General features: G+C 54.5%; 69 non-coding genes across 69 annotated transcripts; all 69 read right to left on the bottom strand.

The window, feature by feature from the left end:
* Positions 1-219: 219 nt before the first annotated feature.
* Trnae-cuc lies at positions 220-291 on the bottom strand. The gene has a single exon. It is a non-coding gene; the product is annotated as a tRNA-Glu (tRNA).
* Positions 292-569: 278 nt separating this feature from the next.
* On the bottom strand, positions 570-651 carry Trnal-cag. Its single transcript has one exon. It is a non-coding gene; the product is annotated as a tRNA-Leu (tRNA).
* An 80-nt stretch (positions 652-731) lies between these two features.
* Trnal-aag lies at positions 732-813 on the bottom strand. Its single transcript has one exon. It is a non-coding gene; the product is annotated as a tRNA-Leu (tRNA).
* Positions 814-1100: 287 nt separating this feature from the next.
* Trnah-gug lies at positions 1101-1172 on the bottom strand. The gene has a single exon. It is a non-coding gene; the product is annotated as a tRNA-His (tRNA).
* A 371-nt stretch (positions 1173-1543) lies between these two features.
* On the bottom strand, positions 1544-1615 carry Trnae-cuc. The gene has a single exon. It is a non-coding gene; the product is annotated as a tRNA-Glu (tRNA).
* Positions 1616-1893: 278 nt separating this feature from the next.
* On the bottom strand, positions 1894-1975 carry Trnal-cag. Its single transcript has one exon. It is a non-coding gene; the product is annotated as a tRNA-Leu (tRNA).
* Positions 1976-2055: 80 nt separating this feature from the next.
* Positions 2056-2137, bottom strand: Trnal-aag. The gene has a single exon. It is a non-coding gene; the product is annotated as a tRNA-Leu (tRNA).
* Positions 2138-2424: 287 nt separating this feature from the next.
* Positions 2425-2496, bottom strand: Trnah-gug. Its single transcript has one exon. It is a non-coding gene; the product is annotated as a tRNA-His (tRNA).
* A 382-nt stretch (positions 2497-2878) lies between these two features.
* Positions 2879-2950, bottom strand: Trnae-cuc. Its single transcript has one exon. It is a non-coding gene; the product is annotated as a tRNA-Glu (tRNA).
* Positions 2951-3228: 278 nt separating this feature from the next.
* On the bottom strand, positions 3229-3310 carry Trnal-cag. Its single transcript has one exon. It is a non-coding gene; the product is annotated as a tRNA-Leu (tRNA).
* An 80-nt stretch (positions 3311-3390) lies between these two features.
* On the bottom strand, positions 3391-3472 carry Trnal-aag. The gene has a single exon. It is a non-coding gene; the product is annotated as a tRNA-Leu (tRNA).
* A 287-nt stretch (positions 3473-3759) lies between these two features.
* On the bottom strand, positions 3760-3831 carry Trnah-gug. Its single transcript has one exon. It is a non-coding gene; the product is annotated as a tRNA-His (tRNA).
* Positions 3832-4213: 382 nt separating this feature from the next.
* Trnae-cuc lies at positions 4214-4285 on the bottom strand. Its single transcript has one exon. It is a non-coding gene; the product is annotated as a tRNA-Glu (tRNA).
* A 278-nt stretch (positions 4286-4563) lies between these two features.
* Positions 4564-4645, bottom strand: Trnal-cag. The gene has a single exon. It is a non-coding gene; the product is annotated as a tRNA-Leu (tRNA).
* An 80-nt stretch (positions 4646-4725) lies between these two features.
* On the bottom strand, positions 4726-4807 carry Trnal-aag. Its single transcript has one exon. It is a non-coding gene; the product is annotated as a tRNA-Leu (tRNA).
* Positions 4808-5537: 730 nt separating this feature from the next.
* Positions 5538-5609, bottom strand: Trnae-cuc. The gene has a single exon. It is a non-coding gene; the product is annotated as a tRNA-Glu (tRNA).
* Positions 5610-5887: 278 nt separating this feature from the next.
* On the bottom strand, positions 5888-5969 carry Trnal-cag. Its single transcript has one exon. It is a non-coding gene; the product is annotated as a tRNA-Leu (tRNA).
* An 80-nt stretch (positions 5970-6049) lies between these two features.
* Trnal-aag lies at positions 6050-6131 on the bottom strand. Its single transcript has one exon. It is a non-coding gene; the product is annotated as a tRNA-Leu (tRNA).
* A 287-nt stretch (positions 6132-6418) lies between these two features.
* Positions 6419-6490, bottom strand: Trnah-gug. The gene has a single exon. It is a non-coding gene; the product is annotated as a tRNA-His (tRNA).
* Positions 6491-6861: 371 nt separating this feature from the next.
* On the bottom strand, positions 6862-6933 carry Trnae-cuc. The gene has a single exon. It is a non-coding gene; the product is annotated as a tRNA-Glu (tRNA).
* Positions 6934-7211: 278 nt separating this feature from the next.
* On the bottom strand, positions 7212-7293 carry Trnal-cag. The gene has a single exon. It is a non-coding gene; the product is annotated as a tRNA-Leu (tRNA).
* Positions 7294-7373: 80 nt separating this feature from the next.
* On the bottom strand, positions 7374-7455 carry Trnal-aag. The gene has a single exon. It is a non-coding gene; the product is annotated as a tRNA-Leu (tRNA).
* A 287-nt stretch (positions 7456-7742) lies between these two features.
* Trnah-gug lies at positions 7743-7814 on the bottom strand. Its single transcript has one exon. It is a non-coding gene; the product is annotated as a tRNA-His (tRNA).
* A 371-nt stretch (positions 7815-8185) lies between these two features.
* Positions 8186-8257, bottom strand: Trnae-cuc. The gene has a single exon. It is a non-coding gene; the product is annotated as a tRNA-Glu (tRNA).
* A 278-nt stretch (positions 8258-8535) lies between these two features.
* On the bottom strand, positions 8536-8617 carry Trnal-cag. The gene has a single exon. It is a non-coding gene; the product is annotated as a tRNA-Leu (tRNA).
* Positions 8618-8697: 80 nt separating this feature from the next.
* On the bottom strand, positions 8698-8779 carry Trnal-aag. Its single transcript has one exon. It is a non-coding gene; the product is annotated as a tRNA-Leu (tRNA).
* Positions 8780-9066: 287 nt separating this feature from the next.
* Positions 9067-9138, bottom strand: Trnah-gug. The gene has a single exon. It is a non-coding gene; the product is annotated as a tRNA-His (tRNA).
* Positions 9139-9509: 371 nt separating this feature from the next.
* Trnae-cuc lies at positions 9510-9581 on the bottom strand. Its single transcript has one exon. It is a non-coding gene; the product is annotated as a tRNA-Glu (tRNA).
* Positions 9582-9859: 278 nt separating this feature from the next.
* On the bottom strand, positions 9860-9941 carry Trnal-cag. Its single transcript has one exon. It is a non-coding gene; the product is annotated as a tRNA-Leu (tRNA).
* Positions 9942-10021: 80 nt separating this feature from the next.
* Positions 10022-10103, bottom strand: Trnal-aag. The gene has a single exon. It is a non-coding gene; the product is annotated as a tRNA-Leu (tRNA).
* Positions 10104-10390: 287 nt separating this feature from the next.
* Positions 10391-10462, bottom strand: Trnah-gug. Its single transcript has one exon. It is a non-coding gene; the product is annotated as a tRNA-His (tRNA).
* A 371-nt stretch (positions 10463-10833) lies between these two features.
* Positions 10834-10905, bottom strand: Trnae-cuc. The gene has a single exon. It is a non-coding gene; the product is annotated as a tRNA-Glu (tRNA).
* A 278-nt stretch (positions 10906-11183) lies between these two features.
* On the bottom strand, positions 11184-11265 carry Trnal-cag. The gene has a single exon. It is a non-coding gene; the product is annotated as a tRNA-Leu (tRNA).
* An 80-nt stretch (positions 11266-11345) lies between these two features.
* Positions 11346-11427, bottom strand: Trnal-aag. The gene has a single exon. It is a non-coding gene; the product is annotated as a tRNA-Leu (tRNA).
* A 287-nt stretch (positions 11428-11714) lies between these two features.
* Trnah-gug lies at positions 11715-11786 on the bottom strand. The gene has a single exon. It is a non-coding gene; the product is annotated as a tRNA-His (tRNA).
* A 371-nt stretch (positions 11787-12157) lies between these two features.
* Trnae-cuc lies at positions 12158-12229 on the bottom strand. Its single transcript has one exon. It is a non-coding gene; the product is annotated as a tRNA-Glu (tRNA).
* Positions 12230-12507: 278 nt separating this feature from the next.
* Positions 12508-12589, bottom strand: Trnal-cag. The gene has a single exon. It is a non-coding gene; the product is annotated as a tRNA-Leu (tRNA).
* Positions 12590-12669: 80 nt separating this feature from the next.
* Trnal-aag lies at positions 12670-12751 on the bottom strand. Its single transcript has one exon. It is a non-coding gene; the product is annotated as a tRNA-Leu (tRNA).
* A 287-nt stretch (positions 12752-13038) lies between these two features.
* Positions 13039-13110, bottom strand: Trnah-gug. Its single transcript has one exon. It is a non-coding gene; the product is annotated as a tRNA-His (tRNA).
* A 382-nt stretch (positions 13111-13492) lies between these two features.
* On the bottom strand, positions 13493-13564 carry Trnae-cuc. Its single transcript has one exon. It is a non-coding gene; the product is annotated as a tRNA-Glu (tRNA).
* Positions 13565-13842: 278 nt separating this feature from the next.
* Positions 13843-13924, bottom strand: Trnal-cag. Its single transcript has one exon. It is a non-coding gene; the product is annotated as a tRNA-Leu (tRNA).
* An 80-nt stretch (positions 13925-14004) lies between these two features.
* On the bottom strand, positions 14005-14086 carry Trnal-aag. Its single transcript has one exon. It is a non-coding gene; the product is annotated as a tRNA-Leu (tRNA).
* Positions 14087-14373: 287 nt separating this feature from the next.
* On the bottom strand, positions 14374-14445 carry Trnah-gug. Its single transcript has one exon. It is a non-coding gene; the product is annotated as a tRNA-His (tRNA).
* A 371-nt stretch (positions 14446-14816) lies between these two features.
* On the bottom strand, positions 14817-14888 carry Trnae-cuc. The gene has a single exon. It is a non-coding gene; the product is annotated as a tRNA-Glu (tRNA).
* A 278-nt stretch (positions 14889-15166) lies between these two features.
* Positions 15167-15248, bottom strand: Trnal-cag. Its single transcript has one exon. It is a non-coding gene; the product is annotated as a tRNA-Leu (tRNA).
* Positions 15249-15328: 80 nt separating this feature from the next.
* Positions 15329-15410, bottom strand: Trnal-aag. Its single transcript has one exon. It is a non-coding gene; the product is annotated as a tRNA-Leu (tRNA).
* Positions 15411-15697: 287 nt separating this feature from the next.
* On the bottom strand, positions 15698-15769 carry Trnah-gug. The gene has a single exon. It is a non-coding gene; the product is annotated as a tRNA-His (tRNA).
* A 371-nt stretch (positions 15770-16140) lies between these two features.
* On the bottom strand, positions 16141-16212 carry Trnae-cuc. Its single transcript has one exon. It is a non-coding gene; the product is annotated as a tRNA-Glu (tRNA).
* Positions 16213-16490: 278 nt separating this feature from the next.
* Trnal-cag lies at positions 16491-16572 on the bottom strand. Its single transcript has one exon. It is a non-coding gene; the product is annotated as a tRNA-Leu (tRNA).
* An 80-nt stretch (positions 16573-16652) lies between these two features.
* Positions 16653-16734, bottom strand: Trnal-aag. The gene has a single exon. It is a non-coding gene; the product is annotated as a tRNA-Leu (tRNA).
* Positions 16735-17021: 287 nt separating this feature from the next.
* Positions 17022-17093, bottom strand: Trnah-gug. The gene has a single exon. It is a non-coding gene; the product is annotated as a tRNA-His (tRNA).
* Positions 17094-17475: 382 nt separating this feature from the next.
* Trnae-cuc lies at positions 17476-17547 on the bottom strand. The gene has a single exon. It is a non-coding gene; the product is annotated as a tRNA-Glu (tRNA).
* Positions 17548-17825: 278 nt separating this feature from the next.
* Trnal-cag lies at positions 17826-17907 on the bottom strand. The gene has a single exon. It is a non-coding gene; the product is annotated as a tRNA-Leu (tRNA).
* Positions 17908-17987: 80 nt separating this feature from the next.
* Positions 17988-18069, bottom strand: Trnal-aag. Its single transcript has one exon. It is a non-coding gene; the product is annotated as a tRNA-Leu (tRNA).
* A 287-nt stretch (positions 18070-18356) lies between these two features.
* On the bottom strand, positions 18357-18428 carry Trnah-gug. Its single transcript has one exon. It is a non-coding gene; the product is annotated as a tRNA-His (tRNA).
* Positions 18429-18799: 371 nt separating this feature from the next.
* Positions 18800-18871, bottom strand: Trnae-cuc. Its single transcript has one exon. It is a non-coding gene; the product is annotated as a tRNA-Glu (tRNA).
* A 278-nt stretch (positions 18872-19149) lies between these two features.
* Trnal-cag lies at positions 19150-19231 on the bottom strand. The gene has a single exon. It is a non-coding gene; the product is annotated as a tRNA-Leu (tRNA).
* Positions 19232-19311: 80 nt separating this feature from the next.
* Trnal-aag lies at positions 19312-19393 on the bottom strand. Its single transcript has one exon. It is a non-coding gene; the product is annotated as a tRNA-Leu (tRNA).
* A 287-nt stretch (positions 19394-19680) lies between these two features.
* On the bottom strand, positions 19681-19752 carry Trnah-gug. The gene has a single exon. It is a non-coding gene; the product is annotated as a tRNA-His (tRNA).
* Positions 19753-20123: 371 nt separating this feature from the next.
* Trnae-cuc lies at positions 20124-20195 on the bottom strand. The gene has a single exon. It is a non-coding gene; the product is annotated as a tRNA-Glu (tRNA).
* A 278-nt stretch (positions 20196-20473) lies between these two features.
* Trnal-cag lies at positions 20474-20555 on the bottom strand. Its single transcript has one exon. It is a non-coding gene; the product is annotated as a tRNA-Leu (tRNA).
* An 80-nt stretch (positions 20556-20635) lies between these two features.
* Trnal-aag lies at positions 20636-20717 on the bottom strand. The gene has a single exon. It is a non-coding gene; the product is annotated as a tRNA-Leu (tRNA).
* Positions 20718-21004: 287 nt separating this feature from the next.
* On the bottom strand, positions 21005-21076 carry Trnah-gug. Its single transcript has one exon. It is a non-coding gene; the product is annotated as a tRNA-His (tRNA).
* A 382-nt stretch (positions 21077-21458) lies between these two features.
* Trnae-cuc lies at positions 21459-21530 on the bottom strand. Its single transcript has one exon. It is a non-coding gene; the product is annotated as a tRNA-Glu (tRNA).
* A 278-nt stretch (positions 21531-21808) lies between these two features.
* Positions 21809-21890, bottom strand: Trnal-cag. The gene has a single exon. It is a non-coding gene; the product is annotated as a tRNA-Leu (tRNA).
* Positions 21891-21970: 80 nt separating this feature from the next.
* Trnal-aag lies at positions 21971-22052 on the bottom strand. Its single transcript has one exon. It is a non-coding gene; the product is annotated as a tRNA-Leu (tRNA).
* A 287-nt stretch (positions 22053-22339) lies between these two features.
* Trnah-gug lies at positions 22340-22411 on the bottom strand. The gene has a single exon. It is a non-coding gene; the product is annotated as a tRNA-His (tRNA).
* A 382-nt stretch (positions 22412-22793) lies between these two features.
* Positions 22794-22865, bottom strand: Trnae-cuc. The gene has a single exon. It is a non-coding gene; the product is annotated as a tRNA-Glu (tRNA).
* A 278-nt stretch (positions 22866-23143) lies between these two features.
* On the bottom strand, positions 23144-23225 carry Trnal-cag. The gene has a single exon. It is a non-coding gene; the product is annotated as a tRNA-Leu (tRNA).
* Positions 23226-23236: the final 11 nt, after the last annotated feature.

Genomic DNA, 23236 nt, shown 5'->3' with positions numbered 1-23236 from the left:
CACTAAGCAGTGTGGTTAGCTGCATTCAACCCCCGTGGCAATGTCTTGCAGTCCTCCAGCTCTGTTGACCACAGGTAGGTGCCTCGATAAGAGGTGGATAGATGTCGCATCGCTCTCGCCGTCACTTGTCACCACGAATCGTACTTAACGTAGTTTTCTGCAAGCGTCAGCCGAGCTAAGTCGGGACAAGTCGCATAAGAGGAGCAACAAAATGCGCTTTTCCGGTACCGGGAATCGAACCCGGGCCTCCTGGGTGAGAGCCAGGTATCCTAGCCACTAGACCACACCGGATAACGACGCCAGGGCTCCTCCAGCGAACACAGCAGGCTATACACAATCTACTTGACGACAACGGCAAAAGTTAGCGTTTCCACTTTATAGAACGTCGTGCTCTGGACACATTTCGTGGAGACGGACGCCAGCAATCGTGACACCAAACTGCGCTTGTGAATCCTGTCGTTGCACCACGCACTGTGCTGCTACGACAATTTAAGAAAGAGACGCTCACGGCTTGCTGTGCTGTTTTCGTCGCGGGTAATCAGTGCTACGGCTTCCGAGACAGAAAACACTGGCAGCGGTGGGATTCGAACCCACGCCTCCGAAGAGACTGGTGCCTGAAACCAGCGCCTTAGACCGCTCGGCCACGCTACCTACGCGCCACGGCGGTCACAGGAGCTGCCTTCTTACCCACGAGACCACACCGCAATGGAACAAAAACGAGAAGTAAAAATTGGCAGCGGTGGGATTCGAACCCACGCCTCCGAAGAGACTGGTGCCTTAAACCAGCGCCTTAGACCGCTCGGCCACGCTACCTGCGTCAGTGTTCTTCGCTTTTGTAGAAACAGTGCACGACACAGCTTCCTGTTCTGCTGCGACTGGCTGCTCATCCATTGCACCTCAAACAACTGCCCTTTTTGAATAGAGATTAACTACACAGGCAGCTGCCCGCGCTCTGGTGCGGCGGCATTGCGTGTTGATAATGAACTGGTAGTGCCACCTGCAGCCTGCGGAACATGAGTGAAAAATGAAGAGGGCACCGTGATTTCAAACACTGAGTCACAATCGTCACTGCAGCGACAGCAAGGCAAAACTTTAAAATTTGCCGTGACCAGGATTCGAACCTGGGTTATTGCGGCCACAACGCAATGTCCTAACCACTAGACGATCACGGCCACGGAAGCACCGCCGAGAGCAGTTCTCGCGACTGCAAGTGGCGATGCACAGCAAAGCTCAGCCCACACACCACTGTGTCTCCCCACAGCTGTGTCAGACGCGGTCTCCATTACATGTGTACTGGCAAACGAACGTGTCTGCGCTGTTAGGACACTAAGCAGTGTGGTTAGCTGCATTCAACCCCCGTGGCAATGTCTTGCAGTCCTCCAGCTCTGTTGACCACAGGTAGGTGCCTCGATAAGAGGTGGATAGATGTCGCATCGCTCTCGCCGTCACTTGTCACCACGAATCGTACTTAACGTAGTTTTCTGCAAGCGTCAGCCGAGCTAAGTCGGGACAAGTCGCATAAGAGGAGCAACAAAATGCGCTTTTCCGGTACCGGGAATCGAACCCGGGCCTCCTGGGTGAGAGCCAGGTATCCTAGCCACTAGACCACACCGGATAACGACGCCAGGGCTCCTCCAGCGAACACAGCAGGCTATACACAATCTACTTGACGACAACGGCAAAAGTTAGCGTTTCCACTTTATAGAACGTCGTGCTCTGGACACATTTCGTGGAGACGGACGCCAGCAATCGTGACACCAAACTGCGCTTGTGAATCCTGTCGTTGCACCACGCACTGTGCTGCTACGACAATTTAAGAAAGAGACGCTCACGGCTTGCTGTGCTGTTTTCGTCGCGGGTAATCAGTGCTACGGCTTCCGAGACAGAAAACACTGGCAGCGGTGGGATTCGAACCCACGCCTCCGAAGAGACTGGTGCCTGAAACCAGCGCCTTAGACCGCTCGGCCACGCTACCTACGCGCCACGGCGGTCACAGGAGCTGCCTTCTTACCCACGAGACCACACCGCAATGGAACAAAAACGAGAAGTAAAAATTGGCAGCGGTGGGATTCGAACCCACGCCTCCGAAGAGACTGGTGCCTTAAACCAGCGCCTTAGACCGCTCGGCCACGCTACCTGCGTCAGTGTTCTTCGCTTTTGTAGAAACAGTGCACGACACAGCTTCCTGTTCTGCTGCGACTGGCTGCTCATCCATTGCACCTCAAACAACTGCCCTTTTTGAATAGAGATTAACTACACAGGCAGCTGCCCGCGCTCTGGTGCGGCGGCATTGCGTGTTGATAATGAACTGGTAGTGCCACCTGCAGCCTGCGGAACATGAGTGAAAAATGAAGAGGGCACCGTGATTTCAAACACTGAGTCACAATCGTCACTGCAGCGACAGCAAGGCAAAACTTTAAAATTTGCCGTGACCAGGATTCGAACCTGGGTTATTGCGGCCACAACGCAATGTCCTAACCACTAGACGATCACGGCCACGGAAGCACCGCCGAGAGCAGTTCTCGCGACTGCAAGTGGCGATGCACAGCAAAGCTCAGCCCACACACCACTGTGTCTCCCCACAGCTGTGTCAGACGCGGTCTCCATTACATGTGTACTGGCAAACGAACGTGTCTGCGCTGTTAGGACACTAAGCAGTGTGGTTAGCTGCATTCAACCCCCGTGGCAATGTCTTGCAGTCCTCCAGCTCTGTTGACCACAGGTAGGTGCCTCGATAAGAGGTGGATAGATGTCGCATCGCTCTCGCCGTCACTTGTCACCACGAATCGTACTTAACGTAGTTTTCTGCAAGCGTCAGCGGAGCGTCAGCCGAGCTAAGTCGGGACAAGTCGCATAAGAGGAGCAACAAAATGCGCTTTTCCGGTACCGGGAATCGAACCCGGGCCTCCTGGGTGAGAGCCAGGTATCCTAGCCACTAGACCACACCGGATAACGACGCCAGGGCTCCTCCAGCGAACACAGCAGGCTATACACAATCTACTTGACGACAACGGCAAAAGTTAGCGTTTCCACTTTATAGAACGTCGTGCTCTGGACACATTTCGTGGAGACGGACGCCAGCAATCGTGACACCAAACTGCGCTTGTGAATCCTGTCGTTGCACCACGCACTGTGCTGCTACGACAATTTAAGAAAGAGACGCTCACGGCTTGCTGTGCTGTTTTCGTCGCGGGTAATCAGTGCTACGGCTTCCGAGACAGAAAACACTGGCAGCGGTGGGATTCGAACCCACGCCTCCGAAGAGACTGGTGCCTGAAACCAGCGCCTTAGACCGCTCGGCCACGCTACCTACGCGCCACGGCGGTCACAGGAGCTGCCTTCTTACCCACGAGACCACACCGCAATGGAACAAAAACGAGAAGTAAAAATTGGCAGCGGTGGGATTCGAACCCACGCCTCCGAAGAGACTGGTGCCTTAAACCAGCGCCTTAGACCGCTCGGCCACGCTACCTGCGTCAGTGTTCTTCGCTTTTGTAGAAACAGTGCACGACACAGCTTCCTGTTCTGCTGCGACTGGCTGCTCATCCATTGCACCTCAAACAACTGCCCTTTTTGAATAGAGATTAACTACACAGGCAGCTGCCCGCGCTCTGGTGCGGCGGCATTGCGTGTTGATAATGAACTGGTAGTGCCACCTGCAGCCTGCGGAACATGAGTGAAAAATGAAGAGGGCACCGTGATTTCAAACACTGAGTCACAATCGTCACTGCAGCGACAGCAAGGCAAAACTTTAAAATTTGCCGTGACCAGGATTCGAACCTGGGTTATTGCGGCCACAACGCAATGTCCTAACCACTAGACGATCACGGCCACGGAAGCACCGCCGAGAGCAGTTCTCGCGACTGCAAGTGGCGATGCACAGCAAAGCTCAGCCCACACACCACTGTGTCTCCCCACAGCTGTGTCAGACGCGGTCTCCATTACATGTGTACTGGCAAACGAACGTGTCTGCGCTGTTAGGACACTAAGCAGTGTGGTTAGCTGCATTCAACCCCCGTGGCAATGTCTTGCAGTCCTCCAGCTCTGTTGACCACAGGTAGGTGCCTCGATAAGAGGTGGATAGATGTCGCATCGCTCTCGCCGTCACTTGTCACCACGAATCGTACTTAACGTACTTTTCTGCAAGCGTCAGCGGAGCGTCAGCCGAGCTAAGTCGGGACAAGTCGCATAAGAGGAGCAACAAAATGCGCTTTTCCGGTACCGGGAATCGAACCCGGGCCTCCTGGGTGAGAGCCAGGTATCCTAGCCACTAGACCACACCGGATAACGACGCCAGGGCTCCTCCAGCGAACACAGCAGGCTATACACAATCTACTTGACGACAACGGCAAAAGTTAGCGTTTCCACTTTATAGAACGTCGTGCTCTGGACACATTTCGTGGAGACGGACGCCAGCAATCGTGACACCAAACTGCGCTTGTGAATCCTGTCGTTGCACCACGCACTGTGCTGCTACGACAATTTAAGAAAGAGACGCTCACGGCTTGCTGTGCTGTTTTCGTCGCGGGTAATCAGTGCTACGGCTTCCGAGACAGAAAACACTGGCAGCGGTGGGATTCGAACCCACGCCTCCGAAGAGACTGGTGCCTGAAACCAGCGCCTTAGACCGCTCGGCCACGCTACCTACGCGCCACGGCGGTCAGAGGAGCTGCCTTCTTACCCACGAGACCACACCGCAATGGAACAAAAACGAGAAGTAAAAATTGGCAGCGGTGGGATTCGAACCCACGCCTCCGAAGAGACTGGTGCCTTAAACCAGCGCCTTAGACCGCTCGGCCACGCTACCTGCGTCAGTGTTCTTCGCTTTTGTAGAAACAGTGCACGACACAGCTTCCTGTTCTGCTGCGACTTGCTGCTCATCCATTGCACCTCAAACAACTGCCCTTTTTGAATAGAGATTAACTACACAGGCAGCTGCCCGCGCTCTGGTGCGGCGGCATTGCGTGTTGATAATGAACTGGTAGTGCCACCTGCAGCCTGCGGAACATGAGTGAAAAATGAAGAGGGCACCGTGATTTCAAACACTGAGTCACAATCGTCACTGCAGCGACAGCAAGGCAAAACTTTAAAATTTGCCGTGACCCTGGGTTATTGCGGCCACAACGCAATGTCCTAACCACTAGACGATCACGGCCACGGAAGCACCGCCGAGAGCAGTTCTCGCGACTGCAAGTGGCGATGCACAGCAAAGCTCAGCCCACACACCACTGTGTCTCCCCACAGCTGTGTCAGACGCGGTCTCCATTACATGTGTACTGGCAAACGAACGTGTCTGCGCTGTTAGGACACTAAGCAGTGTGGTTAGCTGCATTCAACCCCCGTGGCAATGTCTTGCAGTCCTCCAGCTCTGTTGACCACAGGTAGGTGCCTCGATAAGAGGTGGATAGATGTCGCATCGCTCTCGCCGTCACTTGTCACCACGAATCGTACTTAACGTAGTTTTCTGCAAGCGTCAGCGGAGCGTCAGCCGAGCTAAGTCGGGACAAGTCGCATAAGAGGAGCAACAAAATGCGCTTTTCCGGTACCGGGAATCGAACCCGGGCCTCCTGGGTGAGAGCCAGGTATCCTAGCCACTAGACCACACCGGATAACGACGCCAGGGCTCCTCCAGCGAACACAGCAGGCTATACACAATCTACTTGACGACAACGGCAAAAGTTAGCGTTTCCACTTTATAGAACGTCGTGCTCTGGACACATTTCGTGGAGACGGACGCCAGCAATCGTGACACCAAACTGCGCTTGTGAATCCTGTCGTTGCACCACGCACTGTGCTGCTACGACAATTTAAGAAAGAGACGCTCACGGCTTGCTGTGCTGTTTTCGTCGCGGGTAATCAGTGCTACGGCTTCCGAGACAGAAAACACTGGCAGCGGTGGGATTCGAACCCACGCCTCCGAAGAGACTGGTGCCTGAAACCAGCGCCTTAGACCGCTCGGCCACGCTACCTACGCGCCACGGCGGTCAGAGGAGCTGCCTTCTTACCCACGAGACCACACCGCAATGGAACAAAAACGAGAAGTAAAAATTGGCAGCGGTGGGATTCGAACCCACGCCTCCGAAGAGACTGGTGCCTTAAACCAGCGCCTTAGACCGCTCGGCCACGCTACCTGCGTCAGTGTTCTTCGCTTTTGTAGAAACAGTGCACGACACAGCTTCCTGTTCTGCTGCGACTTGCTGCTCATCCATTGCACCTCAAACAACTGCCCTTTTTGAATAGAGATTAACTACACAGGCAGCTGCCCGCGCTCTGGTGCGGCGGCATTGCGTGTTGATAATGAACTGGTAGTGCCACCTGCAGCCTGCGGAACATGAGTGAAAAATGAAGAGGGCACCGTGATTTCAAACACTGAGTCACAATCGTCACTGCAGCGACAGCAAGGCAAAACTTTAAAATTTGCCGTGACCAGGATTCGAACCTGGGTTATTGCGGCCACAACGCAATGTCCTAACCACTAGACGATCACGGCCACGGAAGCACCGCCGAGAGCAGTTCTCGCGACTGCAAGTAGCGATGCACAGCAAAGCTCAGCCCACACACCACTGTGTCTCCCCACAGCTGTGTCAGACGCGGTCTCCATTACATGTGTACTGGCAAACGAACGTGTCTGCGCTGTTAGGACACTAAGCAGTGTGGTTAGCTGCATTCAACCCCCGTGGCAATGTCTTGCAGTCCTCCAGCTCTGTTGACCACAGGTAGGTGCCTCGATAAGAGGTGGATAGATGTCGCATCGCTCTCGCCGTCACTTGTCACCACGAATCGTACTTAACGTAGTTTTCTGCAAGCGTCAGCCGAGCTAAGTCGGGACAAGTCGCATAAGAGGAGCAACAAAATGCGCTTTTCCGGTACCGGGAATCGAACCCGGGCCTCCTGGGTGAGAGCCAGGTATCCTAGCCACTAGACCACACCGGATAACGACGCCAGGGCTCCTCCAGCGAACACAGCAGGCTATACACAATCTACTTGACGACAACGGCAAAAGTTAGCGTTTCCACTTTATAGAACGTCGTGCTCTGGACACATTTCGTGGAGACGGACGCCAGCAATCGTGACACCAAACTGCGCTTGTGAATCCTGTCGTTGCACCACGCACTGTGCTGCTACGACAATTTAAGAAAGAGACGCTCACGGCTTGCTGTGCTGTTTTCGTCGCGGGTAATCAGTGCTACGGCTTCCGAGACAGAAAACACTGGCAGCGGTGGGATTCGAACCCACGCCTCCGAAGAGACTGGTGCCTGAAACCAGCGCCTTAGACCGCTCGGCCACGCTACCTACGCGCCACGGCGGTCACAGGAGCTGCCTTCTTACGCACGAGACCACACCGCAATGGAACAAAAACGAGAAGTAAAAATTGGCAGCGGTGGGATTCGAACCCACGCCTCCGAAGAGACTGGTGCCTTAAACCAGCGCCTTAGACCGCTCGGCCACGCTACCTGCGTCAGTGTTCTTCGCTTTTGTAGAAACAGTGCACGACACAGCTTCCTGTTCTGCTGCGACTGGCTGCTCATCCATTGCACCTCAAACAACTGCCCTTTTTGAATAGAGATTAACTACACAGGCAGCTGCCCGCGCTCTGGTGCGGCGGCATTGCGTGTTGATAATGAACTGGTAGTGCCACCTGCAGCCTGCGGAACATGAGTGAAAAATGAAGAGGGCACCGTGATTTCAAACACTGAGTCACAATCGTCACTGCAGCGACAGCAAGGCAAAACTTTAAAATTTGCCGTGACCAGGATTCGAACCTGGGTTATTGCGGCCACAACGCAATGTCCTAACCACTAGACGATCACGGCCACGGAAGCACCGCCGAGAGCAGTTCTCGCGACTGCAAGTGGCGATGCACAGCAAAGCTCAGCCCACACACCACTGTGTCTCCCCACAGCTGTGTCAGACGCGGTCTCCATTACATGTGTACTGGCAAACGAACGTGTCTGCGCTGTTAGGACACTAAGCAGTGTGGTTAGCTGCATTCAACCCCCGTGGCAATGTCTTGCAGTCCTCCAGCTCTGTTGACCACAGGTAGGTGCCTCGATAAGAGGTGGATAGATGTCGCATCGCTCTCGCCGTCACTTGTCACCACGAATCGTACTTAACGTAGTTTTCTGCAAGCGTCAGCCGAGCTAAGTCGGGACAAGTCGCATAAGAGGAGCAACAAAATGCGCTTTTCCGGTACCGGGAATCGAACCCGGGCCTCCTGGGTGAGAGCCAGGTATCCTAGCCACTAGACCACACCGGATAACGACGCCAGGGCTCCTCCAGCGAACACAGCAGGCTATACACAATCTACTTGACGACAACGGCAAAAGTTAGCGTTTCCACTTTATAGAACGTCGTGCTCTGGACACATTTCGTGGAGACGGACGCCAGCAATCGTGACACCAAACTGCGCTTGTGAATCCTGTCGTTGCACCACGCACTGTGCTGCTACGACAATTTAAGAAAGAGACGCTCACGGCTTGCTGTGCTGTTTTCGTCGCGGGTAATCAGTGCTACGGCTTCCGAGACAGAAAACACTGGCAGCGGTGGGATTCGAACCCACGCCTCCGAAGAGACTGGTGCCTGAAACCAGCGCCTTAGACCGCTCGGCCACGCTACCTACGCGCCACGGCGGTCACAGGAGCTGCCTTCTTACCCACGAGACCACACCGCAATGGAACAAAAACGAGAAGTAAAAATTGGCAGCGGTGGGATTCGAACCCACGCCTCCGAAGAGACTGGTGCCTTAAACCAGCGCCTTAGACCGCTCGGCCACGCTACCTGCGTCAGTGTTCTTCGCTTTTGTAGAAACAGTGCACGACACAGCTTCCTGTTCTGCTGCGACTGGCTGCTCATCCATTGCACCTCAAACAACTGCCCTTTTTGAATAGAGATTAACTACACAGGCAGCTGCCCGCGCTCTGGTGCGGCGGCATTGCGTGTTGATAATGAACTGGTAGTGCCACCTGCAGCCTGCGGAACATGAGTGAAAAATGAAGAGGGCACCGTGATTTCAAACACTGAGTCACAATCGTCACTGCAGCGACAGCAAGGCAAAACTTTAAAATTTGCCGTGACCAGGATTCGAACCTGGGTTATTGCGGCCACAACGCAATGTCCTAACCACTAGACGATCACGGCCACGGAAGCACCGCCGAGAGCAGTTCTCGCGACTGCAAGTGGCGATGCACAGCAAAGCTCAGCCCACACACCACTGTGTCTCCCCACAGCTGTGTCAGACGCGGTCTCCATTACATGTGTACTGGCAAACGAACGTGTCTGCGCTGTTAGGACACTAAGCAGTGTGGTTAGCTGCATTCAACCCCCGTGGCAATGTCTTGCAGTCCTCCAGCTCTGTTGACCACAGGTAGGTGCCTCGATAAGAGGTGGATAGATGTCGCATCGCTCTCGCCGTCACTTGTCACCACGAATCGTACTTAACGTAGTTTTCTGCAAGCGTCAGCCGAGCTAAGTCGGGACAAGTCGCATAAGAGGAGCAACAAAATGCGCTTTTCCGGTACCGGGAATCGAACCCGGGCCTCCTGGGTGAGAGCCAGGTATCCTAGCCACTAGACCACACCGGATAACGACGCCAGGGCTCCTCCAGCGAACACAGCAGGCTATACACAATCTACTTGACGACAACGGCAAAAGTTAGCGTTTCCACTTTATAGAACGTCGTGCTCTGGACACATTTCGTGGAGACGGACGCCAGCAATCGTGACACCAAACTGCGCTTGTGAATCCTGTCGTTGCACCACGCACTGTGCTGCTACGACAATTTAAGAAAGAGACGCTCACGGCTTGCTGTGCTGTTTTCGTCGCGGGTAATCAGTGCTACGGCTTCCGAGACAGAAAACACTGGCAGCGGTGGGATTCGAACCCACGCCTCCGAAGAGACTGGTGCCTGAAACCAGCGCCTTAGACCGCTCGGCCACGCTACCTACGCGCCACGGCGGTCACAGGAGCTGCCTTCTTACCCACGAGACCACACCGCAATGGAACAAAAACGAGAAGTAAAAATTGGCAGCGGTGGGATTCGAACCCACGCCTCCGAAGAGACTGGTGCCTTAAACCAGCGCCTTAGACCGCTCGGCCACGCTACCTGCGTCAGTGTTCTTCGCTTTTGTAGAAACAGTGCACGACACAGCTTCCTGTTCTGCTGCGACTGGCTGCTCATCCATTGCACCTCAAACAACTGCCCTTTTTGAATAGAGATTAACTACACAGGCAGCTGCCCGCGCTCTGGTGCGGCGGCATTGCGTGTTGATAATGAACTGGTAGTGCCACCTGCAGCCTGCGGAACATGAGTGAAAAATGAAGAGGGCACCGTGATTTCAAACACTGAGTCACAATCGTCACTGCAGCGACAGCAAGGCAAAACTTTAAAATTTGCCGTGACCAGGATTCGAACCTGGGTTATTGCGGCCACAACGCAATGTCCTAACCACTAGACGATCACGGCCACGGAAGCACCGCCGAGAGCAGTTCTCGCGACTGCAAGTGGCGATGCACAGCAAAGCTCAGCCCACACACCACTGTGTCTCCCCACAGCTGTGTCAGACGCGGTCTCCATTACATGTGTACTGGCAAACGAACGTGTCTGCGCTGTTAGGACACTAAGCAGTGTGGTTAGCTGCATTCAACCCCCGTGGCAATGTCTTGCAGTCCTCCAGCTCTGTTGACCACAGGTAGGTGCCTCGATAAGAGGTGGATAGATGTCGCATCGCTCTCGCCGTCACTTGTCACCACGAATCGTACTTAACGTAGTTTTCTGCAAGCGTCAGCCGAGCTAAGTCGGGACAAGTCGCATAAGAGGAGCAACAAAATGCGCTTTTCCGGTACCGGGAATCGAACCCGGGCCTCCTGGGTGAGAGCCAGGTATCCTAGCCACTAGACCACACCGGATAACGACGCCAGGGCTCCTCCAGCGAACACAGCAGGCTATACACAATCTACTTGACGACAACGGCAAAAGTTAGCGTTTCCACTTTATAGAACGTCGTGCTCTGGACACATTTCGTGGAGACGGACGCCAGCAATCGTGACACCAAACTGCGCTTGTGAATCCTGTCGTTGCACCACGCACTGTGCTGCTACGACAATTTAAGAAAGAGACGCTCACGGCTTGCTGTGCTGTTTTCGTCGCGGGTAATCAGTGCTACGGCTTCCGAGACAGAAAACACTGGCAGCGGTGGGATTCGAACCCACGCCTCCGAAGAGACTGGTGCCTGAAACCAGCGCCTTAGACCGCTCGGCCACGCTACCTACGCGCCACGGCGGTCACAGGAGCTGCCTTCTTACCCACGAGACCACACCGCAATGGAACAAAAACGAGAAGTAAAAATTGGCAGCGGTGGGATTCGAACCCACGCCTCCGAAGAGACTGGTGCCTTAAACCAGCGCCTTAGACCGCTCGGCCACGCTACCTGCGTCAGTGTTCTTCGCTTTTGTAGAAACAGTGCACGACACAGCTTCCTGTTCTGCTGCGACTGGCTGCTCATCCATTGCACCTCAAACAACTGCCCTTTTTGAATAGAGATTAACTACACAGGCAGCTGCCCGCGCTCTGGTGCGGCGGCATTGCGTGTTGATAATGAACTGGTAGTGCCACCTGCAGCCTGCGGAACATGAGTGAAAAATGAAGAGGGCACCGTGATTTCAAACACTGAGTCACAATCGTCACTGCAGCGACAGCAAGGCAAAACTTTAAAATTTGCCGTGACCAGGATTCGAACCTGGGTTATTGCGGCCACAACGCAATGTCCTAACCACTAGACGATCACGGCCACGGAAGCACCGCCGAGAGCAGTTCTCGCGACTGCAAGTGGCGATGCACAGCAAAGCTCAGCCCACACACCACTGTGTCTCCCCACAGCTGTGTCAGACGCGGTCTCCATTACATGTGTACTGGCAAACGAACGTGTCTGCGCTGTTAGGACACTAAGCAGTGTGGTTAGCTGCATTCAACCCCCGTGGCAATGTCTTGCAGTCCTCCAGCTCTGTTGACCACAGGTAGGTGCCTCGATAAGAGGTGGATAGATGTCGCATCGCTCTCGCCGTCACTTGTCACCACGAATCGTACTTAACGTAGTTTTCTGCAAGCGTCAGCCGAGCTAAGTCGGGACAAGTCGCATAAGAGGAGCAACAAAATGCGCTTTTCCGGTACCGGGAATCGAACCCGGGCCTCCTGGGTGAGAGCCAGGTATCCTAGCCACTAGACCACACCGGATAACGACGCCAGGGCTCCTCCAGCGAACACAGCAGGCTATACACAATCTACTTGACGACAACGGCAAAAGTTAGCGTTTCCACTTTATAGAACGTCGTGCTCTGGACACATTTCGTGGAGACGGACGCCAGCAATCGTGACACCAAACTGCGCTTGTGAATCCTGTCGTTGCACCACGCACTGTGCTGCTACGACAATTTAAGAAAGAGACGCTCACGGCTTGCTGTGCTGTTTTCGTCGCGGGTAATCAGTGCTACGGCTTCCGAGACAGAAAACACTGGCAGCGGTGGGATTCGAACCCACGCCTCCGAAGAGACTGGTGCCTGAAACCAGCGCCTTAGACCGCTCGGCCACGCTACCTACGCGCCACGGCGGTCACAGGAGCTGCCTTCTTACCCACGAGACCACACCGCAATGGAACAAAAACGAGAAGTAAAAATTGGCAGCGGTGGGATTCGAACCCACGCCTCCGAAGAGACTGGTGCCTTAAACCAGCGCCTTAGACCGCTCGGCCACGCTACCTGCGTCAGTGTTCTTCGCTTTTGTAGAAACAGTGCACGACACAGCTTCCTGTTCTGCTGCGACTGGCTGCTCATCCATTGCACCTCAAACAACTGCCCTTTTTGAATAGAGATTAACTACACAGGCAGCTGCCCGCGCTCTGGTGCGGCGGCATTGCGTGTTGATAATGAACTGGTAGTGCCACCTGCAGCCTGCGGAACATGAGTGAAAAATGAAGAGGGCACCGTGATTTCAAACACTGAGTCACAATCGTCACTGCAGCGACAGCAAGGCAAAACTTTAAAATTTGCCGTGACCAGGATTCGAACCTGGGTTATTGCGGCCACAACGCAATGTCCTAACCACTAGACGATCACGGCCACGGAAGCACCGCCGAGAGCAGTTCTCGCGACTGCAAGTGGCGATGCACAGCAAAGCTCAGCCCACACACCACTGTGTCTCCCCACAGCTGTGTCAGACGCGGTCTCCATTACATGTGTACTGGCAAACGAACGTGTCTGCGCTGTTAGGACACTAAGCAGTGTGGTTAGCTGCATTCAACCCCCGTGGCAATGTCTTGCAGTCCTCCAGCTCTGTTGACCACAGGTAGGTGCCTCGATAAGAGGTGGATAGATGTCGCATCGCTCTCGCCGTCACTTGTCACCACGAATCGTACTTAACGTAGTTTTCTGCAAGCGTCAGCGGAGCGTCAGCCGAGCTAAGTCGGGACAAGTCGCATAAGAGGAGCAACAAAATGCGCTTTTCCGGTACCGGGAATCGAACCCGGGCCTCCTGGGTGAGAGCCAGGTATCCTAGCCACTAGACCACACCGGATAACGACGCCAGGGCTCCTCCAGCGAACACAGCAGGCTATACACAATCTACTTGACGACAACGGCAAAAGTTAGCGTTTCCACTTTATAGAACGTCGTGCTCTGGACACATTTCGTGGAGACGGACGCCAGCAATCGTGACACCAAACTGCGCTTGTGAATCCTGTCGTTGCACCACGCACTGTGCTGCTACGACAATTTAAGAAAGAGACGCTCACGGCTTGCTGTGCTGTTTTCGTCGCGGGTAATCAGTGCTACGGCTTCCGAGACAGAAAACACTGGCAGCGGTGGGATTCGAACCCACGCCTCCGAAGAGACTGGTGCCTGAAACCAGCGCCTTAGACCGCTCGGCCACGCTACCTACGCGCCACGGCGGTCACAGGAGCTGCCTTCTTACCCACGAGACCACACCGCAATGGAACAAAAACGAGAAGTAAAAATTGGCAGCGGTGGGATTCGAACCCACGCCTCCGAAGAGACTGGTGCCTTAAACCAGCGCCTTAGACCGCTCGGCCACGCTACCTGCGTCAGTGTTCTTCGCTTTTGTAGAAACAGTGCACGACACAGCTTCCTGTTCTGCTGCGACTGGCTGCTCATCCATTGCACCTCAAACAACTGCCCTTTTTGAATAGAGATTAACTACACAGGCAGCTGCCCGCGCTCTGGTGCGGCGGCATTGCGTGTTGATAATGAACTGGTAGTGCCACCTGCAGCCTGCGGAACATGAGTGAAAAATGAAGAGGGCACCGTGATTTCAAACACTGAGTCACAATCGTCACTGCAGCGACAGCAAGGCAAAACTTTAAAATTTGCCGTGACCAGGATTCGAACCTGGGTTATTGCGGCCACAACGCAATGTCCTAACCACTAGACGATCACGGCCACGGAAGCACCGCCGAGAGCAGTTCTCGCGACTGCAAGTGGCGATGCACAGCAAAGCTCAGCCCACACACCACTGTGTCTCCCCACAGCTGTGTCAGACGCGGTCTCCATTACATGTGTACTGGCAAACGAACGTGTCTGCGCTGTTAGGACACTAAGCAGTGCGGTTAGCTGCATTCAACCCCCGTGGCAATGTCTTGCAGTCCTCCAGCTCTGTTGACCACAGGTAGGTGCCTCGATAAGAGGTGGATAGATGTCGCATCGCTCTCGCCGTCACTTGTCACCACGAATCGTACTTAACGTAGTTTTCTGCAAGCGTCAGCCGAGCTAAGTCGGGACAAGTCGCATAAGAGGAGCAACAAAATGCGCTTTTCCGGTACCGGGAATCGAACCCGGGCCTCCTGGGTGAGAGCCAGGTATCCTAGCCACTAGACCACACCGGATAACGACGCCAGGGCTCCTCCAGCGAACACAGCAGGCTATACACAATCTACTTGACGACAACGGCAAAAGTTAGCGTTTCCACTTTATAGAACGTCGTGCTCTGGACACATTTCGTGGAGACGGACGCCAGCAATCGTGACACCAAACTGCGCTTGTGAATCCTGTCGTTGCACCACGCACTGTGCTGCTACGACAATTTAAGAAAGAGACGCTCACGGCTTGCTGTGCTGTTTTCGTCGCGGGTAATCAGTGCTACGGCTTCCGAGACAGAAAACACTGGCAGCGGTGGGATTCGAACCCACGCCTCCGAAGAGACTGGTGCCTGAAACCAGCGCCTTAGACCGCTCGGCCACGCTACCTACGCGCCACGGCGGTCACAGGAGCTGCCTTCTTACCCACGAGACCACACCGCAATGGAACAAAAACGAGAAGTAAAAATTGGCAGCGGTGGGATTCGAACCCACGCCTCCGAAGAGACTGGTGCCTTAAACCAGCGCCTTAGACCGCTCGGCCACGCTACCTGCGTCAGTGTTCTTCGCTTTTGTAGAAACAGTGCACGACACAGCTTCCTGTTCTGCTGCGACTGGCTGCTCATCCATTGCACCTCAAACAACTGCCCTTTTTGAATAGAGATTAACTACACAGGCAGCTGCCCGCGCTCTGGTGCGGCGGCATTGCGTGTTGATAATGAACTGGTAGTGCCACCTGCAGCCTGCGGAACATGAGTGAAAAATGAAGAGGGCACCGTGATTTCAAACACTGAGTCACAATCGTCACTGCAGCGACAGCAAGGCAAAACTTTAAAATTTGCCGTGACCAGGATTCGAACCTGGGTTATTGCGGCCACAACGCAATGTCCTAACCACTAGACGATCACGGCCACGGAAGCACCGCCGAGAGCAGTTCTCGCGACTGCAAGTGGCGATGCACAGCAAAGCTCAGCCCACACACCACTGTGTCTCCCCACAGCTGTGTCAGACGCGGTCTCCATTACATGTGTACTGGCAAACGAACGTGTCTGCGCTGTTAGGACACTAAGCAGTGTGGTTAGCTGCATTCAACCCCCGTGGCAATGTCTTGCAGTCCTCCAGCTCTGTTGACCACAGGTAGGTGCCTCGATAAGAGGTGGATAGATGTCGCATCGCTCTCGCCGTCACTTGTCACCACGAATCGTACTTAACGTAGTTTTCTGCAAGCGTCAGCCGAGCTAAGTCGGGACAAGTCGCATAAGAGGAGCAACAAAATGCGCTTTTCCGGTACCGGGAATCGAACCCGGGCCTCCTGGGTGAGAGCCAGGTATCCTAGCCACTAGACCACACCGGATAACGACGCCAGGGCTCCTCCAGCGAACACAGCAGGCTATACACAATCTACTTGACGACAACGGCAAAAGTTAGCGTTTCCACTTTATAGAACGTCGTGCTCTGGACACATTTCGTGGAGACGGACGCCAGCAATCGTGACACCAAACTGCGCTTGTGAATCCTGTCGTTGCACCACGCACTGTGCTGCTACGACAATTTAAGAAAGAGACGCTCACGGCTTGCTGTGCTGTTTTCGTCGCGGGTAATCAGTGCTACGGCTTCCGAGACAGAAAACACTGGCAGCGGTGGGATTCGAACCCACGCCTCCGAAGAGACTGGTGCCTGAAACCAGCGCCTTAGACCGCTCGGCCACGCTACCTACGCGCCACGGCGGTCACAGGAGCTGCCTTCTTACCCACGAGACCACACCGCAATGGAACAAAAACGAGAAGTAAAAATTGGCAGCGGTGGGATTCGAACCCACGCCTCCGAAGAGACTGGTGCCTTAAACCAGCGCCTTAGACCGCTCGGCCACGCTACCTGCGTCAGTGTTCTTCGCTTTTGTAGAAACAGTGCACGACACAGCTTCCTGTTCTGCTGCGACTGGCTGCTCATCCATTGCACCTCAAACAACTGCCCTTTTTGAATAGAGATTAACTACACAGGCAGCTGCCCGCGCTCTGGTGCGGCGGCATTGCGTGTTGATAATGAACTGGTAGTGCCACCTGCAGCCTGCGGAACATGAGTGAAAAATGAAGAGGGCACCGTGATTTCAAACACTGAGTCACAATCGTCACTGCAGCGACAGCAAGGCAAAACTTTAAAATTTGCCGTGACCAGGATTCGAACCTGGGTTATTGCGGCCACAACGCAATGTCCTAACCACTAGACGATCACGGCCACGGAAGCACCGCCGAGAGCAGTTCTCGCGACTGCAAGTGGCGATGCACAGCAAAGCTCAGCCCACACACCACTGTGTCTCCCCACAGCTGTGTCAGACGCGGTCTCCATTACATGTGTACTGGCAAACGAACGTGTCTGCGCTGTTAGGACACTAAGCAGTGTGGTTAGCTGCATTCAACCCCCGTGGCAATGTCTTGCAGTCCTCCAGCTCTGTTGACCACAGGTAGGTGCCTCGATAAGAGGTGGATAGATGTCGCATCGCTCTCGCCGTCACTTGTCACCACGAATCGTACTTAACGTAGTTTTCTGCAAGCGTCAGCGGAGCGTCAGCCGAGCTAAGTCGGGACAAGTCGCATAAGAGGAGCAACAAAATGCGCTTTTCCGGTACCGGGAATCGAACCCGGGCCTCCTGGGTGAGAGCCAGGTATCCTAGCCACTAGACCACACCGGATAACGACGCCAGGGCTCCTCCAGCGAACACAGCAGGCTATACACAATCTACTTGACGACAACGGCAAAAGTTAGCGTTTCCACTTTATAGAACGTCGTGCTCTGGACACATTTCGTGGAGACGGACGCCAGCAATCGTGACACCAAACTGCGCTTGTGAATCCTGTCGTTGCACCACGCACTGTGCTGCTACGACAATTTAAGAAAGAGACGCTCACGGCTTGCTGTGCTGTTTTCGTCGCGGGTAATCAGTGCTACGGCTTCCGAGACAGAAAACACTGGCAGCGGTGGGATTCGAACCCACGCCTCCGAAGAGACTGGTGCCTGAAACCAGCGCCTTAGACCGCTCGGCCACGCTACCTACGCGCCACGGCGGTCACAGGAGCTGCCTTCTTACCCACGAGACCACACCGCAATGGAACAAAAACGAGAAGTAAAAATTGGCAGCGGTGGGATTCGAACCCACGCCTCCGAAGAGACTGGTGCCTTAAACCAGCGCCTTAGACCGCTCGGCCACGCTACCTGCGTCAGTGTTCTTCGCTTTTGTAGAAACAGTGCACGACACAGCTTCCTGTTCTGCTGCGACTGGCTGCTCATCCATTGCACCTCAAACAACTGCCCTTTTTGAATAGAGATTAACTACACAGGCAGCTGCCCGCGCTCTGGTGCGGCGGCATTGCGTGTTGATAATGAACTGGTAGTGCCACCTGCAGCCTGCGGAACATGAGTGAAAAATGAAGAGGGCACCGTGATTTCAAACACTGAGTCACAATCGTCACTGCAGCGACAGCAAGGCAAAACTTTAAAATTTGCCGTGACCAGGATTCGAACCTGGGTTATTGCGGCCACAACGCAATGTCCTAACCACTAGACGATCACGGCCACGGAAGCACCGCCGAGAGCAGTTCTCGCGACTGCAAGTGGCGATGCACAGCAAAGCTCAGCCCACACACCACTGTGTCTCCCCACAGCTGTGTCAGACGCGGTCTCCATTACATGTGTACTGGCAAACGAACGTGTCTGCGCTGTTAGGACACTAAGCAGTGTGGTTAGCTGCATTCAACCCCCGTGGCAATGTCTTGCAGTCCTCCAGCTCTGTTGACCACAGGTAGGTGCCTCGATAAGAGGTGGATAGATGTCGCATCGCTCTCGCCGTCACTTGTCACCACGAATCGTACTTAACGTAGTTTTCTGCAAGCGTCAGCCGAGCTAAGTCGGGACAAGTCGCATAAGAGGAGCAACAAAATGCGCTTTTCCGGTACCGGGAATCGAACCCGGGCCTCCTGGGTGAGAGCCAGGTATCCTAGCCACTAGACCACACCGGATAACGACGCCAGGGCTCCTCCAGCGAACACAGCAGGCTATACACAATCTACTTGACGACAACGGCAAAAGTTAGCGTTTCCACTTTATAGAACGTCGTGCTCTGGACACATTTCGTGGAGACGGACGCCAGCAATCGTGACACCAAACTGCGCTTGTGAATCCTGTCGTTGCACCACGCACTGTGCTGCTACGACAATTTAAGAAAGAGACGCTCACGGCTTGCTGTGCTGTTTTCGTCGCGGGTAATCAGTGCTACGGCTTCCGAGACAGAAAACACTGGCAGCGGTGGGATTCGAACCCACGCCTCCGAAGAGACTGGTGCCTGAAACCAGCGCCTTAGACCGCTCGGCCACGCTACCTACGCGCCACGGCGGTCACAGGAGCTGCCTTCTTACCCACGAGACCACACCGCAATGGAACAAAAACGAGAAGTAAAAATTGGCAGCGGTGGGATTCGAACCCACGCCTCCGAAGAGACTGGTGCCTTAAACCAGCGCCTTAGACCGCTCGGCCACGCTACCTGCGTCAGTGTTCTTCGCTTTTGTAGAAACAGTGCACGACACAGCTTCCTGTTCTGCTGCGACTGGCTGCTCATCCATTGCACCTCAAACAACTGCCCTTTTTGAATAGAGATTAACTACACAGGCAGCTGCCCGCGCTCTGGTGCGGCGGCATTGCGTGTTGATAATGAACTGGTAGTGCCACCTGCAGCCTGCGGAACATGAGTGAAAAATGAAGAGGGCACCGTGATTTCAAACACTGAGTCACAATCGTCACTGCAGCGACAGCAAGGCAAAACTTTAAAATTTGCCGTGACCAGGATTCGAACCTGGGTTATTGCGGCCACAACGCAATGTCCTAACCACTAGACGATCACGGCCACGGAAGCACCGCCGAGAGCAGTTCTCGCGACTGCAAGTGGCGATGCACAGCAAAGCTCAGCCCACACACCACTGTGTCTCCCCACAGCTGTGTCAGACGCGGTCTCCATTACATGTGTACTGGCAAACGAACGTGTCTGCGCTGTTAGGACACTAAGCAGTGTGGTTAGCTGCATTCAACCCCCGTGGCAATGTCTTGCAGTCCTCCAGCTCTGTTGACCACAGGTAGGTGCCTCGATAAGAGGTGGATAGATGTCGCATCGCTCTCGCCGTCACTTGTCACCACGAATCGTACTTAACGTAGTTTTCTGCAAGCGTCAGCCGAGCTAAGTCGGGACAAGTCGCATAAGAGGAGCAACAAAATGCGCTTTTCCGGTACCGGGAATCGAACCCGGGCCTCCTGGGTGAGAGCCAGGTATCCTAGCCACTAGACCACACCGGATAACGACGCCAGGGCTCCTCCAGCGAACACAGCAGGCTATACACAATCTACTTGACGACAACGGCAAAAGTTAGCGTTTCCACTTTATAGAACGTCGTGCTCTGGACACATTTCGTGGAGACGGACGCCAGCAATCGTGACACCAAACTGCGCTTGTGAATCCTGTCGTTGCACCACGCACTGTGCTGCTACGACAATTTAAGAAAGAGACGCTCACGGCTTGCTGTGCTGTTTTCGTCGCGGGTAATCAGTGCTACGGCTTCCGAGACAGAAAACACTGGCAGCGGTGGGATTCGAACCCACGCCTCCGAAGAGACTGGTGCCTGAAACCAGCGCCTTAGACCGCTCGGCCACGCTACCTACGCGCCACGGCGGTCACAGGAGCTGCCTTCTTACCCACGAGACCACACCGCAATGGAACAAAAACGAGAAGTAAAAATTGGCAGCGGTGGGATTCGAACCCACGCCTCCGAAGAGACTGGTGCCTTAAACCAGCGCCTTAGACCGCTCGGCCACGCTACCTGCGTCAGTGTTCTTCGCTTTTGTAGAAACAGTGCACGACACAGCTTCCTGTTCTGCTGCGACTGGCTGCTCATCCATTGCACCTCAAACAACTGCCCTTTTTGAATAGAGATTAACTACACAGGCAGCTGCCCGCGCTCTGGTGCGGCGGCATTGCGTGTTGATAATGAACTGGTAGTGCCACCTGCAGCCTGCGGAACATGAGTGAAAAATGAAGAGGGCACCGTGATTTCAAACACTGAGTCACAATCGTCACTGCAGCGACAGCAAGGCAAAACTTTAAAATTTGCCGTGACCAGGATTCGAACCTGGGTTATTGCGGCCACAACGCAATGTCCTAACCACTAGACGATCACGGCCACGGAAGCACCGCCGAGAGCAGTTCTCGCGACTGCAAGTGGCGATGCACAGCAAAGCTCAGCCCACACACCACTGTGTCTCCCCACAGCTGTGTCAGACGCGGTCTCCATTACATGTGTACTGGCAAACGAACGTGTCTGCGCTGTTAGGACACTAAGCAGTGTGGTTAGCTGCATTCAACCCCCGTGGCAATGTCTTGCAGTCCTCCAGCTCTGTTGACCACAGGTAGGTGCCTCGATAAGAGGTGGATAGATGTCGCATCGCTCTCGCCGTCACTTGTCACCACGAATCGTACTTAACGTAGTTTTCTGCAAGCGTCAGCGGAGCGTCAGCCGAGCTAAGTCGGGACAAGTCGCATAAGAGGAGCAACAAAATGCGCTTTTCCGGTACCGGGAATCGAACCCGGGCCTCCTGGGTGAGAGCCAGGTATCCTAGCCACTAGACCACACCGGATAACGACGCCAGGGCTCCTCCAGCGAACACAGCAGGCTATACACAATCTACTTGACGACAACGGCAAAAGTTAGCGTTTCCACTTTATAGAACGTCGTGCTCTGGACACATTTCGTGGAGACGGACGCCAGCAATCGTGACACCAAACTGCGCTTGTGAATCCTGTCGTTGCACCACGCACTGTGCTGCTACGACAATTTAAGAAAGAGACGCTCACGGCTTGCTGTGCTGTTTTCGTCGCGGGTAATCAGTGCTACGGCTTCCGAGACAGAAAACACTGGCAGCGGTGGGATTCGAACCCACGCCTCCGAAGAGACTGGTGCCTGAAACCAGCGCCTTAGACCGCTCGGCCACGCTACCTACGCGCCACGGCGGTCACAGGAGCTGCCTTCTTACCCACGAGACCACACCGCAATGGAACAAAAACGAGAAGTAAAAATTGGCAGCGGTGGGATTCGAACCCACGCCTCCGAAGAGACTGGTGCCTTAAACCAGCGCCTTAGACCGCTCGGCCACGCTACCTGCGTCAGTGTTCTTCGCTTTTGTAGAAACAGTGCACGACACAGCTTCCTGTTCTGCTGCGACTGGCTGCTCATCCATTGCACCTCAAACAACTGCCCTTTTTGAATAGAGATTAACTACACAGGCAGCTGCCCGCGCTCTGGTGCGGCGGCATTGCGTGTTGATAATGAACTGGTAGTGCCACCTGCAGCCTGCGGAACATGAGTGAAAAATGAAGAGGGCACCGTGATTTCAAACACTGAGTCACAATCGTCACTGCAGCGACAGCAAGGCAAAACTTTAAAATTTGCCGTGACCAGGATTCGAACCTGGGTTATTGCGGCCACAACGCAATGTCCTAACCACTAGACGATCACGGCCACGGAAGCACCGCCGAGAGCAGTTCTCGCGACTGCAAGTGGCGATGCACAGCAAAGCTCAGCCCACACACCACTGTGTCTCCCCACAGCTGTGTCAGACGCGGTCTCCATTACATGTGTACTGGCAAACGAACGTGTCTGCGCTGTTAGGACACTAAGCAGTGCGGTTAGCTGCATTCAACCCCCGTGGCAATGTCTTGCAGTCCTCCAGCTCTGTTGACCACAGGTAGGTGCCTCGATAAGAGGTGGATAGATGTCGCATCGCTCTCGCCGTCACTTATCACCACGAATCGTACTTAACGTAGTTTTCTGCAAGCGTCAGCGGAGCGTCAGCCGAGCTAAGTCGGGACAAGTCGCATAAGAGGAGCAACAAAATGCGCTTTTCCGGTACCGGGAATCGAACCCGGGCCTCCTGGGTGAGAGCCAGGTATCCTAGCCACTAGACCACACCGGATAACGACGCCAGGGCTCCTCCAGCGAACACAGCAGGCTATACACAATCTACTTGACGACAACGGCAAAAGTTAGCGTTTCCACTTTATAGAACGTCGTGCTCTGGACACATTTCGTGGAGACGGACGCCAGCAATCGTGACACCAAACTGCGCTTGTGAATCCTGTCGTTGCACCACGCACTGTGCTGCTACGACAATTTAAGAAAGAGACGCTCACGGCTTGCTGTGCTGTTTTCGTCGCGGGTAATCAGTGCTACGGCTTCCGAGACAGAAAACACTGGCAGCGGTGGGATTCGAACCCACGCCTCCGAAGAGACTGGTGCCTGAAACCAGCGCCTTAGACCGCTCGGCCACGCTACCTACGCGCCACG

The sequence above is a fragment of the Schistocerca piceifrons genome, unplaced genomic scaffold (genome assembly GCF_021461385.2).
Source record: "Schistocerca piceifrons isolate TAMUIC-IGC-003096 unplaced genomic scaffold, iqSchPice1.1 HiC_scaffold_573, whole genome shotgun sequence".
NCBI classification, from domain to species: Eukaryota; Metazoa; Arthropoda; class Insecta; order Orthoptera; family Acrididae; genus Schistocerca; species Schistocerca piceifrons.
The sequence above is the reverse complement of the archived record's forward strand: the minus strand, read 5'-3'. Positions and strand labels throughout refer to the sequence as shown.